This window comes from Mobula birostris, chromosome 3 (genome assembly GCF_030028105.1).
Source record: "Mobula birostris isolate sMobBir1 chromosome 3, sMobBir1.hap1, whole genome shotgun sequence".
Taxonomy (NCBI): domain Eukaryota; kingdom Metazoa; phylum Chordata; class Chondrichthyes; order Myliobatiformes; family Myliobatidae; genus Mobula; species Mobula birostris.
This window is the reverse complement of record NC_092372.1, coordinates 116,872,235-116,888,861: the sequence shown is the minus strand read 5'-3', so window position 1 is coordinate 116,888,861 and position 16,627 is coordinate 116,872,235. Positions and strand designations below refer to the sequence as shown.

Here is a 16,627-nt window from a genome sequence, read left to right as displayed (position 1 = left end):
AGTGAGTGCTGAATAAACCCTGAGGGGCAGATTTTACACAGCGGATGGTAAAGCTGCGGAACAGGGTCGACAGGATGTGGCTGATCTGGGTCATCACTGGCTGTTATTCAACAACCAGTCAAGAAGACACTGCCGTAATTGTGGGCTGGTCTAAGAAATATAAAAAGAAATGGCCCCAAAAGAGAACAAATCTTCATAGTTACCTCCCAAACTACCTCCTGGTATTTACTTCCGAGTCTACTTACCGCCCAGGATTTTTAAAAAAGCAAATACCAGACGCCCTGTCTCTGCAGTTCAAACACTTAACGGTGATGAGAATCCTTCATCTAAAATTCCCAGCTTGAGAGGGGTGGCGCCCATCCGATGTAAACTACATGCGCAGAGACCAAGGGCAAAATAAGGAAGACTCGGGTCCCTCCAGGTTGTATCTTTGTTTCCGAACTGGTTGGTTCGGTGGTGTTCAATTTCGGAAACGCATCGAACCTGGCTGGGCATCCAGGGGTGGCTCGCACCGTAGAGATGTTCAGGAGACGTTACCGTTGGCCAGGCATTCTACAGACGTCCGGGAATATGTCTTAGCGTGTGACGTCTGCGCAGGAAATATAGCACCCCGAGCACACCCTCAACGTCTGTCTCAACCCCTCCTGTTTCTTACTTGCCTTTGGTCCCACAGTTCTATAAATAATTTTCACTGCTGTTCTTGTATCTCGGGATAATGCAGTAACAACGATGATCATAGACCGATACTCCAAGGTCTGCCGCTTTGTACTACTTCACAAACTACCGTCAGCTTTAGAGACCGCCAAGCTCACATAACAGCACATCTTCACAGTTTCAGCAGGACGTTGTCTCCTATGGATTCACAGATTCCCCTAACACGTTGTCTCCGATTGAAGCCACCCGTTTGCTCGTAGCTTTTGGAAGGTTTTTTTCTGATCTCATTGGGGCCCGTGACACTCTGTCGTACCTGCTGCTTAAGCAAACCAATACACAAACGGAGAAGATGAAACAGGACCTAGGGAAAACGGTCATATGGCTGGAAACGGGGCACATTACCACCTGAGGTGACAACCTTTTTTGGGTGGAGCTTGCGCAGTACACACGTCAGCATTTGTTTATCCTCTAAAGCGAGATGACCAGGAACACATAAGAATGGGTAGACAGTGGACATTTCGGGCCTGATGAAGGGTCTCTAGCCGAAACGTCGACTATTTACTCTTTTCCATAGATTCTGCCTGGCGTACTGAGTTCCTCCAGCAGTTTAGGTGCGTTGCTCGGTTTCTCCTGTCGCTTCTGCTGAATATTTCCAGTACTGTATGCTTGTGCTCGGTGGAAAAGCTGCAAAAGCAGTAACAGCCATTGACGGAGTCACACCGGTATCAAAGGTTAAGACAGCAGATTCGGCACCGCTGATGTGTGTGGCCGTGATCGTATAGTGGTTAGTACTCTGCGTTGTGGCCGCAGTAACCTCGGTTCGATTCCGAGTCACGGCAGGCGGACGTTTATACATTTAGGTTTCTGCAGCGCCTGCAAATTTCCAGCGCTCTTCTTTTTGCAAAATTTCCGTCCGTCGCTTCCGTCAGGAAGTTGTGTCTTCTCTATTACCCGGCGTTTTTCCCTGGACACATTGCCGCTCGTACGATTACACCTGAAACTATTTAGTGAATTTTCAGCTGAAACGTCTCGATAGATCTGCAAGCTCAGGCAGAGGAGAGATGCCATTTCCCCCAGCCGCTGTGTCTTTGAGTCGCCTGCCGCTGACTTGTTTTATTAAACGGCACCGTTCTGATGCGGCATTGATGCAGGACGCGCTTGTTCGCCAACTTATTGATTGTTTTATTGGGGGGAGGGGGAGCGGATGAGTTAACACTGACTGATAAAGACATTTTGATACTCTTCGAAAGTATAACTCATTTCCTTTCTCGCTATCACTGAATTAAAATGCTCAGACTTGAGACTGAAACCAAACTCAAATTGGGCTGGGCCCAAATAGTCTCAAATTGCAGGTCAAAGAGGCGTGCATGATCAACGTACGGGGCCGATCCACGAAAGTTACTGCATTTATATTTGTACTTCGGAAGAAAGGAAATGAAATGATATTTATTTATCCATATGTCTCATCCTTTTTTAAGTGAAGTTGTCCATAGTCCGTCATGTTTAAGTTTGCTGAGGACACACTATCGTTAGCCGAATCAAAGATGGTAATGGAAAATCTGGCTGACTGGTGCCAAATCTTACTCAATGTCGGCAAGAATTGCGAGATTATTATTTACTTCAGCCAGGAGAAACGGTCTAAGAACCTGTCCTTATCCGAGTATCAAAGGTGGAAATGGTCACTATCTTTAAATTCCTCTTGTCACGTGATCGGCAACAATAAATATAGAATTGAGTCAGGTTTTATAAACAAATAAATAATTAAACATTTATTAAACTCTGCTCAATATATAAAAAATAAACAAACAAAAATCTTAACCTGAAGTAAACTGCTATGCGGCCATTTTACAAACCGCCACTCAGTTCTAGTTCTTAAAGCGAGATATGCGGGAACAGTTCTTAAAGCGGTAAATTCAAAAACAGTTCTCAGAATGGTAAATTTGAAAGTCCAAGAGATTTATACAGTCAATTAGGAGAAACTTTCCTGAAGTAAAGAATTCCTCAAAGACACGACGTCATGGCCAATCCCAGCCAGGACCTGCCTTCTCCGCAGGATTCACGACGACGGAAATAAAACGGTTTAAAGGCATTGACCTTTCCCTCTGGATATTAGATACTGCACAGCCTTTTCTGCTGCTTTTAGCAGAGGCTATCTCATGCAGATCACTCTTTCATGAAGGAATTCAATAATGGTCAACCCTTTCAACCGTCGAACGACTCCTTCAGGTTCCTATCTTCACTCTCCAGTACTATTGAAAACGGTACATCAACAAATCTGGCAACTATTGGTTAAACTGCCGGCCCAACGCATTTGTACCTTACAATAGAACGTAAAACTCCAGAGAGGCGAAGATGGCGGCGCGACAGCAGTGCCCGCGGCCTCTCTGGTGAATGATATCCGTAATCTGTCAAGTAGGGTACCGTGCACAATTCTGATTTGATGGAGACAGACGGGAGAGTACTGAGGAACATCTGGAAAAAATTCTGAAATGCCCGCTTCGCTGCCGCTGCTACTGTGTGGTAACCAGAATCTCCGGAGCAGAAAATCCCGAATCTTCGGCTTTGCTTATTTCAGCGGCCGGGGCAAGGTCGAAAGCGCTCGGCGGAGGATGGCTCTCGGGAGGCTGTATCGGAGGTGCTGGTCGGAAGCTCGAAGTTTTCAGATGGATGGACTCAGTGTCAGCTGTATCGGGTGCTTCCAAGTTATCGGCAAGTTGACGGCGCGTGGAGATTTATGGCAGGGAATTTCTCCGTTTTGCCGCCTGCTATCGGGGACTCGGATGTCGATCGACTCGGGGACTTTGAGACTTGTTTTTACCCTGCCCATGGTTTGTTCTTCACCAAATTATGGTATTGCTTTCTTCTGCTGTAACTATAAGTTATAATTATGTGGTTCTGTCAGTGTTAGTCTTTGCTTTGCTCGGTTTTTCTGTGATATCGATCTGGAGAAATATTGTATCTTTTCTTAATGCATCTATGCATTTCTAAATGACAATAAAAGAGGACCGAGTGTTCTCATAATCTAAATCGAAATCAAAATAAGGCAAATACGCGGCGGAGATGAGTATCTGGCTGACGTTCTAACTGGAAAACTAATTGCGTCACCGGGGTCTACTCTTATATACCTGATGACAACATGTCATCACGTGACCTCACATTGGCGGGAAAATTACATCAGGTGACCTCCAAAAGACCGTTGCATCATCCTCATAAGACAGTCACAAGATATCCATGAGGTATGTAGCACTTCTCTCCAGAAAAAAATCTCGTCTTTTTAGGAACAAAATGTGAACAATTAAATATATACCAAAAAATGCAAATGTATAAAATTTACGACATACACAATATACACAGTATCATCATACAGCACCATACAAACTAATACACAGAAGGTGTGTTAGAAATGTTAAAATATCACTCCATAAAAAATACATTACACATTTATCATCTAGATAGACAATCAACGATCACATTATCTTTCCCTTTAATTTAAGCGATCAAAATATTATACTCCTGTAACATTAAACTCCAATTTAGTAATCTTCTATTTGTCCATTTCATCTTACTCAAAAGCACAAACGGATTATGATCGGTCTAAACTATGACTGGTTTCTGAGTAGTATCAATATATACATCAAAATGCTGTAAAGCCAAAACGAGAGATAATAATTCATTTTCTATTATTGAATAATTTCTTTGATGGCTATTAAATTTCTTAGAAAAGTAAGCTACCATACGATCAATTTCATCACCCTCATCCCTTTGAAGTAACACTGCTCCTGCAGCTTCATCACTAGCATCTACAACGAGTGAAAATGGATTTTCAAAGTCAGGAGATTTGAGCACAGGTTGACTAAGCAGCATAGTTTTCAATTTATCAAATGCTTCCTGACAAGACTCTGTCCAAACAAACTTTTCATTTTTCTTCAAGAGATTAGTTAATGGAAGAGCGATGATGGCAAAATTCTTACAAAATTTTCTGTAATATCCTACCATGCCCAAGTATCTTCTGAGAATTTTCCTACCAGTTGGAATGGGTACTTCTAAAATTGCCTGAACTTTTGCTTGAACAGGAGCTAATTTTCCTTGACCCACAACATAACCAAGGTAGGTTACCGTGGCATGACGAAATTCACTTTTAGCTAAGTTACTAGTTAAGTTTGCTTTTGGAAGTCTCTCAAGTACTTTCTGCACCGCGGTCAATATATGCTTTCCACGTATTATTTCCTGTAACTAAACCATCAATATAGGCATCTGTATCTTTTAACCCATGAATCACACTATTAATCATCCTTTGGAAAGTACCTGGTGCATTATTCATCGCAAATGGAAGAGCATTATATTCATATCACCAAGGTGGGGTTACAAATGCAAAAATCTCTCTACTTCTCTTCGTCAATGGAACATACCAATACTTCTTTAACAAATCAATTCCTGTAAGGAACTTTGCTTGTCCAACTTTATTCACACAATCATCTACCCTAGGAATTGGATATACATCAATTTTTGTCATAGAATTCACCTTCCTGTAATCTGTATAATACCTAATACTATTGTCTGGCTTAGGCACCATAATGCACGCTGAACTCCAATTCGAACTAGAAGGTCTAATAATATTATTCTCTAACATATACTTAATTTCTTGTTCAGCAAGTTCACATTTTCCCTATTCATCCCATATGGATATTGTTTTATGGGTCTTGTATCTCCAACATCTACATCATGTGAAGCCACGATGGTTCTTCTAGGAAGGTCTGGAAACAAATCCCTATATTTAAAAATTAACCGTTTCATCTGTTCTCTCTGCTCTGGCTGTAAATGAGTTAATTTCCCATCAATATTTTTCAGAATTGTTGAGTTCGGTAACCTGTCAGAAATAACGTTGGTTTTAAAACGAGTTCCAGATGAATCCTCCATGAAGTTTTTATAAAGATCGGACTCATGGATGTATGTACACCACAAAGATCAGACTCCTTATTGACCACAACAGTCATAGTAGCAGCCTCTTCTCATAATGCGGTTTTATCATATTTATATGACACAGCTATGTTGGCCTTCTTCGATCTGGGTTTTTTTTAATCACGTAATCTGCATCATTTACTTTAGATTAAATCTCATAAGGACCATGAAATTAAGCTTGTAGTGGGTTCGTCTGCACCGGGTAAAGTACCAACACCTTATTTCCAGGCTTAAATGGTTTCATTCTAGCTTCCTTATCATAACAAGTTTTCATCTTCTTCTGAACCAATTTTAAATTTTCCTTGGCCAAGCAACGAGACTTTATGTAATGTTTCTTTAAATTTCAAAACATAATCCAACAAATTAGTGTGTACCTCTGTATTAGCCCACTGTTCTTTCAACAAGGCCAAACGTCCTCGAACTCTCTGCCCAAACTGAAATTCAAAAGAACTTAATCTTAATGAATCCTGTACTGCCTCCCTTACTGCAAAAAGTAGTGAATGTACTCCTTCATCCCAGTCCTTTTCATTTTCCACACAATACATCCTAATCATAGCTTTGAGGGCAGAATGGAATCTCTCCAAGACTCCTTGTGATTCTGGATAATATGCAGATGAAATAATCTGTTTTGCTCCCAGTTTATAAACTGTCTGCTGAAACAATCCACACGTAAAATTACTACCTTGATCCGATTGTATTTCCTTAGGCAACCCAAAATAAGTAAAGAATTTGTTAAGAGCCTTTGTCACACTGTTGGCTGTTATATTCCTGAGAGGTACTGCCTCTGGAAACCTAGATGCTGTACACATAATGGTCAACAAATGTTGATGTCCAGTTTTAGTTTTTGGCAATGAGCCTACACAGTCTGCAATGATCTTTGAAAACGGCTCACCAAATGCTGGAATTGGTTGTAATGGGGCCACTGGAGTAATTTGGTTAGCTTTATTCACAATTTGACACGTATGGCACGTTCTGCAAAATGTAGCAACATTTTTTCTTAAACTAAGCCTGTAAAAATGTTTAAAAACATTGTTCATAGTTTTAAAAAATGTTTAAAAACATTGTTCATAGTTTTCTTTACACTTAGATGACCACGCAAAGGAATACTATGAGCCATAGTTAAAATCCCGTTTCGATAAACTTTAGGAACTACTACCTGGTGTTTAACCTCCCATTCCTCACTGGCAAGAATTGTAGGTAAATTCCACTTCCTTGTTAATACTCCCTTTTCAAGATAATATCCTACTGGCACTTATGTCAGACGAAGCAGTAAATAAGACCCCCATGATCCTCCCTGCAACCATCCTAACCAGCCATCCCCCTTCCCCGAACCTAGCCTGAAATCATCCAATTGTTTCTTAATAGAATGAATGGCATGGGTCGCGTTGCATGATTCGTCAGGAACATGGGTGATACATTTGTCTCCGACTATGGAGCATACCCCTCCCTGTTGGGCCAACTGATAATCCACAGCATACCTGGTCTGCTGTGCGTAGAGTCGCAACTCCACTAATTCTCTGTTAACAGCCTCCAGACCTTCCATCGTACTGTTTTCCAATGCCGCCAGCCCACAAATGAGGTAGTTGCGGTTTTTCGCAGCTATGGTTCCTGCTGAACCCCCTAGGGAGACAGTGCTCAGAAACTCTAGCCCAGAGAAGAGCCCAGAGTACCAGGATTCCTCCAGTCAGCACAGAATTCCTTTCTCACGGCTCGAGTTGTCAGTCGCCGTCGAACGTGGGCAACCTGAGGGCAGGGAACAGAAAGTGGTTCAATCGTTCCTACTGCAAGGAGGTTAGGCACAGTGGTGGTAGCTGTAGTATAGGTACGTTGAACAGTAACACATACCCTCCCTTGGCCCGGTAACAGGTATTTTTGTAACTCACTATTTTATCATACTGCAAGTGCTACTGTGGAAATAGGGAGGAGTATTCAAAAGTCCCTGAACCTGCCGACACATGAGTCCCATTGCAATATCCACATACATGCTGAATTCCCTTAAAGAGGGGCAAGCATTGTTCGTGGATCCATTTGCAAGAGAATATTCCCTGGTCCGGACAATGTTTCTTCAACAAGTTATCTCAGGGAGAACCCTGGCAAGGACGCACCCCTCCCCTTTCTCCTGCAAAACAGAAGGGATAATCCCCGATGCCCTCGCCAGTAGTCTCACCACCCACTCTCTTCAGATATTTTCCCCTTATCCCCTTACACTCTGCCCCTGATTTCTCCTCCACTATTAAGTCATGTTCGGCCCAATTTAGCCCTGATGGGTTAGCAACAAACACTGCTTCTACAGATTGTACCAAAGGATAAAATGCAGTACGGTTACCATGTAGACGCATATGATTCTTACAAAATAAATTGTCCTCCAGGCTTAATACCGTGGAGGTAGTTGTAACAGTGAAAAGTCCAATAATAGCCTTTAGTCCACCTGCGGAGCCCATCGTTTGCAATCACTTAGGTGTATCCAGCGGCTGTGCCCTCGAAACTTAACGGCCATTTGGGTTTGCAGTTATATCTAGAATGGCCCTTTCCACCGGGGTTCACCGAATCTCCAATTTTCAACTCCGGCCATTCCGTTCCCTGAGCTCCAGGCTCCTTAAGGGTATTCTGTACCTGGGAGTGAAGAAACTTTAGAGAGGATGTTAGTTGGCGAAAGCGCTTCTGCAATTCGTCCCCCATGACATTTAGATCAATTTGGGTTGGAGGTTGCATGTTAGCGTCCAATGGGGTCTTCCCAGGACGCCCATAAGCAATTTCAGCTGCACATACCCCTGTTGTGGAATGTGAGGTAATTCTCATATGGTATAAAGCCAGTGGAAGGACCTTCAGCCAACTCAGTCCGGTTTCAGACATTATCTTAGACAGCTTGTTTTTCAGGGTGCCGTTGGCCCGCTTCACAATTCCTGCAGCATTCGGGTGGTAAGCGCAATGAAACCGCTGTTCGATACGCAGCACCTCACATAGCTCTTTATTTATATTTCCTACAAAGTGAGGGCCACTATCCGAACTTATTTGTCTGGGTACTCCGAATCTCGGTATAATTCTGTAAGCAACAACCTTACCACCGTAGAAGCTTTATTATTAGTGGTCGTAAAGGCTTCAATCCATTTACTGAACACATCTACAATCACTAAACAATGCTTATAACAGTGCACACTCGGTAGATCGATAATATCAAGCTGAATACATTCAAAAGGGCCACTTGGCAAGGGGGTTTTCCCTGCGGCACCCTTTACTCCCTTTCCCGCGTTTGTCTTTTGGCAAAGCAAACAGGCTTGTATTTTTGCTGCAGCACCTTCCTCCAGCCTGGGGTTCACCATGCACGGAGCAAAGTGTTATTCATTTCCCCCTTGCCAAGGTGGGTGTCCGTATGCTACCAATCGAGCCACATAGGCAGCAATGCATCAGTATTACAAACTTGGCCAACTGTGGTACGCCAGAGGCCTGTAGACACAAAATGCGCACATCCGTGTGTCTTCCAAAGTTGTTTTTCTGAATTAGGGGCGTCACCCTGTAGTTTTTGAACTGTAGCCCTATCTGGAGTGCCCGGCGCTCGTGGTGTTTTAGTCAGGGTGAAGGCCAATCGCTCTGCAGGATAAAACTATAGCAGTTGCCTCCTGCGCAGCCTGCTTGGCAGCCAAATCGGCTCTGTTATTGCCTTCAGTCACTGCAGATTCGTCTTCTAGATGAGCCGAACATTTAATAATGGCTAATTTTTCGGGGAGGAGTATGGCCTGAAGGACGTACCTTACATACATGGCATTCTGGATGGGGGTTCCGTAGGAGGTGAGGAAATGGTTCCGTAGCAGACTGTCATGAGGAGGCTCAGTCAACTCAACAGGTGCCGTCTCTGAAAATGTAGCAGGAAATGTAGCAGAGTTGACGGTATCACAGTAGGCAAAGGTGAGGAATGGATTATTAAGTAATGCTATTTCGTAACGGCTTATTCTGGCCTGAGTAAGGTGTTAGGTTTGGTGGGTGGTCAGCAGGGCTACAATGGTATGGGACGAATACACGGTAACTGCGGTAACCGTGGGATAAGTCAGGCCATCTTGCCGTTGCCCTGCGGGGGAACATGTCTTGTCTTGTTTTTGCCTCTGTTGGGTAAGTCTGGCCGTCCTGCCGTTACCAAACAGATGGTCCTGTCTCACCTTGGTGTAGAGATGAAGTTGCGTCCCAGCTTGTCTTAGGATAAGTCCCGGCTCTACGTCTACGTTCTGTCCTGGCTCATCTTAGTGTTGTGTTAAAGATGAGTCCTGGCTTCTCGAAGGATAAGTCCCATCTCTATGTTGATGGTCAGTTCCCAGTCTGTCTCTCAGCTCCAGTCTCTGAGTTATTAGCTTCCGCATTTCAAGACAAAGATCCCGTAGCCAAGCTTCAAGAGCCCGAGCCTCGACCATTTCCCAGCCAAGCTCCAAGAACCCAGGCCTCGAGGATCCCAAGCCAAGCTCCAAGAAACCAGGACTCGAGGATCCCAAGCCAAGCCCCAAGAACCCAAGCCTCGAGGATCCCTAGCTAAACTTCAAGAATCCAAGCCTCGAGGATCCCAAGCCAAACTCAAGACTCAAGACCCCAAGCCTCGAGGATCCCCAGCCAAGCTCAAGACCCAAGACCCCAAGCCTCGAGGACCAGCCAAGCTCAAGACCCAAGACCCCAAGCCTTGAGGATCCCAAGCCAAGCTCCAAGAACCCAAGCCTCGAGAATCCTAAGCCAAGCTTCAAGAACACGTCTCGAGGATCCCTAGTCAAGCTGAAGACCCAAGACCCCCGCCTGCAGCCAAGCTCGACCCAAGAACACAAGCCTCAAGAATCCTAAGCCAAGCTCAAGACCCAAGACCCCAAACCTCGAGGATTCCAAGCCAAACCCAAGACCCAAGACCACAAGCCTCGAGCATCCCCAGCCATGCTCAAGACCCAAGACCCCAAGCCAAGCTCAAGACCCAAGACCTCAAGCCTTGAGGATCCCAAGCCATGCTCAGTACCCAAGACCACAAGCCTCGAGGATCCCAAGCCAAGCTCAAGACCCAAGACCCCAAGCCTCGAGGATCCCAAGGCAAGCTCCAAGAACCCAAGGCTCGACGATCCCAAGCTAAGCTCCAAGAACCCAAGCCTTGAGTATCCCAAGCCAAGCTCAAGACCCAAGACCACAAGTCTCGAGGATCCCAAGCCAAGCTCAAGACCCAAGACTCCAGCCTCAAGCCATGTCATGTCCTTGCCTGGTTCTGGCGTCCGAACTGAGGCAAAACCCAGTTTCTGCGTCCTTGACCAGTCTCGGGCTCGGAATCCGAGCCTTGCCTTGTATCCAAGCTCAGGCCTTTAGAACCCAGCCACGTCCTGACCTGAAGCTATGTCATGTCCTTGCCTGGTTCCGGGGTCCGAGCACGAGGCAAGACCCAGGTTCTGGGTCCTTGGCCAGTCTCGAGCTCAGAGTCCAAGCCTTCTCTCCTAGTCCATGGTTCATAGTCCTAGTCCCGCTTTCCCTAGCCCAACTCTGCGTTCTTGTCCCTGCTCCTTGGCTGAACCCTTCACGTCCCTTCTCTTGTCAAGTCCTGTTCCTTGTACTTCAGTGTCTGTGTCTTGCACTTGGGTCCGTTTCCAGCACCCCATGTGACAAGAGGACTCAAACGTTATGTATACAGAGCAATATTGGGAATCCACTGTCTGCAAAGTTTACCAGACCAAGGAAAGCATGCATGACCTTCGGCGTAGTTGGCAGTGGGGTCTCAAGGATCATGGTTACCCTTTCTGGGGTGAGCAGCCTTTCGCATGCACTCAAAATGGTTCCCAGAAATCTCACTTGCCTTTGGGCTCACTTTACTTTTGGGGGGCGGGATCACGTATCTCCATGAATGCAGAGCATTCAGAAGCTTATTGGTGTCCTGCACGTTTGAGATTTATGACGGGTTTGCCAGTAGGAGGTCATCTACCTACTCTATTACCATAGAGCCCCCGGGAAATTGTAAATCTCTAAACTGCCTCTGTAATATCTACGAGAAAATGGTGGGGCAGTGCACAAATTCTTGGGGTATCCTAGTCCAAGTGTAATGCTGATCTTGAAAGGTAAATGCAAAAAGTTACTGTGACTCAGGAGCAAGGGGTATTGCAAAAAACGCATGCTGCAAATCTACTATAGTAAAAACTTGGGAGTACGCTGGAATGTTGCTTAAAATCGTAGTGGGATTAGGGACGACCAGATGTATAGGCTGCACTATTTCATGCTTTACTCTGGTTGGCTTGGAATCCCTGCCGTGACTCCAAAAATGCTCAACTGCCCTATTCATAGCCTGCTTGTTCCTATCGGGCCAGTCCATATCAGTTCTAATAGCCTTGAACACTTCCTCGGGGAGACACTGCAATATCGTCGAATTAAACTGGGGCGACATTATTGCCGGCATTATAAGCGGCATCACCAGCGTAGGTTGCATAAAGGGAGCAGGAGCGTTCCCAAAAATCCCGTCTGTGGGAGACCTTAGAGGACCTTAGCGATGTCTACGGGGCGCTACAAAGCCTTCTTTAGAGCTTTCTTTATTTTATTCACTTGTTCTGCGGGCGGGGTTGCGGTGGAAAAGGACTCCTAATTGGCATGATCCTCTGTAGCTTCTTTCCATTTCTCCTGTTCACAGGTCTCAAGAGCCACGCAGCACAAGCTAAACAGATCCTGGGGAGTCACCTGAAAAATTTGGATTGTACCAATCATATACTGTAATCAAATAATCGCTCGGGATCATCTGTTCGGGCCTGATTCATGATCATACACATTTCTTAGGGCTTCCGAGGAGTATAATTCTGCACAGTAGCCGCCTGGCCTATCCGTCTCAGGGCGCAAACTCCCACCAAAAGGTTTCGTCGTCTACTAGTCTGCCGCCTATTACTGCCCCGTCGCCGAAGTTGTCCCCTGGTTCAGGAGGCTATTCGGCTTGGGGACGGTGCATTCGGAGGTGCCTGGGGTTGGGCAGCAGTAACGTTATATGGGGGTGGCAGCACCGTGGGTTGGGTTCGAATGCGGGCAACGGGAATGTGCCATGCCTCCTCCTCCTCCTCAGTCTCATTTTTATTAAAGAGTATGGGCAGTCCAAACAGATCAAGAGGTGCCTCAGTTTTACTTTTGCCGGCTTCATCATCATCCTTCCGCCTATCCTTAGACCACCTATCTCTTTTTTTCCCTATCCTGTTTTTCCTTATTCTTATCGTGTTGCTCACACAGTCCTTTTAATATCTCTCAGGGTTTCGAATTTCCTTCATTGTCACATACACTAATCCCGCTGCGACGTGCGTTATGTTCCCAACTACTTTGCTTAGATCTGTTATTTTAATTCTTCTGCCGTTTTTCTTCAATTGGACATTAAATCCTTCCATTTTTTTTCGGTGTTACGCTTCCAAATTGCTTATTCTGCCTTTAGTCATTTATCTAAATTCCAGGTCCCACCCAGAGGCCAAATTTCACTCCCCAATTTCTTATTTTCCATGCTGATAACCTTCGGTAATCATCCTCTCTCGCTCTTGGTCATCCTTACAAAGTTTAAACAATGGCGCGTTATTTACTGACTTATCTAATGTTTGCCCCATGCTCCCTAATCGGATGAGTCAGCCGCCTCCTTTTCTCACTCCCACCTCCGGGTCCTGACCTTCGCGTGGGGGGATTTCCCCTCTTAACAACCGGTCTAAGGCAGAGTGTTGAGACAGGAAAATTGTTCACAAGCATACCCCCAAAACGTATTTACAGCATCCGGATAGATTGCAGAGAAGAGCCACTTCCCCTGTGTTTGGCCAAACGTCTGCTCTGCCCTGTACTAATCAATTTACCAGTTCCAAAATGTAATAGGCTACTACCGCTAACCAGCTGTCCGATTTACTGTATCACACTCAAAGAAAATGTAATAGATCACTACCAATGATCTGCTGCCCAATTTGTTAGCACTGGCAGGCTTTAATACTCCCAATACTTCGTCGGGGACTGTAACCCCTTACCTTACCTTATACTTCGTCGGGGACTCTAACTCCTCTTTTAGCCTGTGGTACTCGGACGATCCTCAACTCAGGTTTCGAAAGGAGTCCATAGAGGATATATGCCAGACGAGGGGATCATCAAGGTGGGCAAGTAATGACAGAGGTCAAGGTAAATCTTACCTTGCGGGCCCACCTGTCTCAGGTCACCGCCACCGAATCGACCGATGTCACCGCCTCACGAGACCCTCGTCTTGGACTCTTGGATGCCTCGCCAAATTGTCGTACTGGACAGACCGATGCAAAAACAACAGTACCACAAATACGCTAACACACGTAATTCTTTTCAAACCTTTATTCTTTACTCATAGCATGCTATGGGGGAAGGTACAGACTGATCTCCCACAAGAGCCAGTCCAGACACTGCCCCTGAATTACACAATTCTCCACAACTTATAACATTGATCAGGTAGCAGGAAATCTTACGATTCCAAGTTTAGATAATATTAGAATCATTTCAATCACGTGCTAAGATACAATTAGATGTAAAATAATCTTTGGTTAGTTAGTTATAATTATTTTAAGCCAAAGCTAGCCCATCAATTCCTCATTCGGACTCTTCCCCTTTTTCCAGAACATTCTAGCTCTGACTCTATTCTTCCCATATTTAGCTATACCTTGAGATGCTTCTGCAAGATCAGATAGTTCCTTATTGAACTTCTGCCTATCTTCAGAGAATAATGACTAGTACGTCACCGGTTGCTGGGTAAAGTTTCTTTTTGACTGTTCAAAACATTGAGCTAAGGCGCACACAAGGTGATTGATCATAAGTTAATCATTGCTCTTAGCATATACCCCTATTTACCTATCCCTGCACTCCATCAGAGGGAGATGGAGCTTTTGGGAGAATATGACAGGAGTCTCTGTGATGCGTCTACTGTCCCAGGACGGACACTTGATGGGACAAATTGGCCGGGAATAAAACCTTGCTCAGGCGATAAATGTGAGGAGAGACCCCGGCTGCCTCTGGGTTGTACTTAGGGCGCGGAATTACTAATAAATGGAAGCACTGAGATGACCGCGTATTTCACCGCGCTCCTCACCTCCTCCCGGAACTTGGATTGAGTAACCGCGTAAATAAACGTATTGGTGCAGCAGCTGAAATTTCTGAGCAAGTACCCGACATCACTGAAGATGATTTCTGAAACATTCCGACCGGCTCCTGTTCCCGTGACCTGATAATAGACGAATTCTAAAACCAACGTCAGCCACAGGAGGATGAAACTGCCTGAGATGGTGAAAAGTAAAATGACGGACTTCTTCCTGTTCTTCATTTCCGAGTCACATTGGTTCTCCCCTTTTCTCGGACCCAACAAACCCTTCCGGACTATATTGGCCACTAAAATGTGCTTGACTGTCAGAGCGATGAGCAGCAGAATCACAGCGAAAGGGAGCAGCGGAGTTAAAATGGCATCAGACCAGTCATATCCCACCCAACCAGGGTCAGTGAAATAACTGTGCATCAGTAGGCAGAAAAACGGCATCTTGTCAATGATTTCTCTTGGTTCCCGCGTGAAGTACCGTGGAACTTTTTTTTTAGGAAAAACAGAATGCCGGTTGCTGTTAGAACCACAGCCGCAGTTTTCCCGGTGCAATATTTTGTTTTCAGCTTCCGGCCGCAAATGGCGACAAAGCGATCAAAGGTGAAAGCGACTGTGAACCATACAGAACAGTCGGTGGCGGTGAACCTCAGCACCAAAATGAAGCTGCAAACAGGGGTGATGTCTAGGAAACTGATTGGAAAATAATAACAGATCTGAAACAAAATTCCCTCCGTGACAATGACCAGCAGACCCGCCGCTGCCATGGCTACTAGGTAGCGTGCGGTGCAGTTGGAGAGGCCGCACCTTCCTTGGGACAGGATCACAATCGCCAATAAATTCACTGAAGAGAGAGCAGAGAACGAACATGGAACATTACTGAACATATTTCTTGTGTTTCAGGACGGACTCAGCGAACATCAAGACTGTTCGAAGTAACAAGCGCAGATAGAGAGGTCCATCTGTCTCCAGCCAGTCGACTTATGGGGAGAAGAGATAAAATAATGGAGAGTAAACGGCAAGTGGAAACCAGCCGCCGTCCGCTACCACAGAGAGCCCCTTCAATAATGATCCTGCTTCTTCTCTCCGACGGAGCCAGCGTCACGGATGTGCTGTGACTTGCCGTGTTTAAGCAAGAACTGGAAACTCACCATCTGATGGTGCCGAGCAGTGTTCATGAATAAGCAGGGACAACATAGAGTGCATTGTTTAATAGATTAAGTCCTCTGTGAGTTCAGTTTGATAATAACACACGGCAACGGATTGCTGGTTCATATGTTTGTGCCCAATTATTGACGAACGGAGCGGAGGAATCCGAGGGTGACGGAATCCAGCCTGACCCGACAGTGATACATGGAAACAGGTCCAAGTGTTCTCTTAGATCAATAACTGAGAAACAGTTAACGTCACAATTTAAATCCCGCCCCCCCCCCCCCCACATTCACAGCGTACCGGAGAGCTGCCTGGACCAAGCCCGAGTACAACTCTGGGCAAGGTGCCAATAAAGTCAAAAACAAAATGCAAAGCATCCCTTGCGACAGAGGGAAAACATAACTTTAGTTTCGATTTTCGGAAACTGAGCAATATCAGAATGTTAAGTTACCAGGATCAATGCCGGTTCTAAATTTGTACAACTATGATCAATTTGGAATCTTGCAACATGATCCTAAAGAGTCCATACCGGTTAACAAACCGAGGCACGAAGCCAGAATTGCTCTGCTCACTCACCAAGAACTCCAATGGCGGCAAAAATCACGTAAAATATTTTCTCCACTCTGTAGTACTTATCCAGCATTTCCTCTGCCCCGCTCTGTGTCTCCATGTGCTACAGGTGTTTTCGCGGAATAAAATGTTGAGGCAGACCAGCCCCGGGCCTTTAAGCTATTTAACGATTCCCAATGGGAACAGCTAAAACTAAAGAATTAAAATATTTACTCACCGATTACGTCAGTGAAGTGAAGTGTAATCTGT

At 45.2% G+C, this 16,627-nt stretch overlaps 1 non-coding gene across 1 annotated transcript; it reads left to right on the top strand.

Annotated features, from left to right (window-relative positions):
• The first annotated feature begins 1,421 nt into the window (after positions 1 to 1,421).
• On the top strand, positions 1,422 to 1,493 carry trnah-gug (transfer RNA histidin (anticodon GUG)). Its single transcript has one exon. It is a non-coding gene; the product is annotated as a tRNA-His (tRNA).
• Positions 1,494 to 16,627: the final 15,134 nt, after the last annotated feature.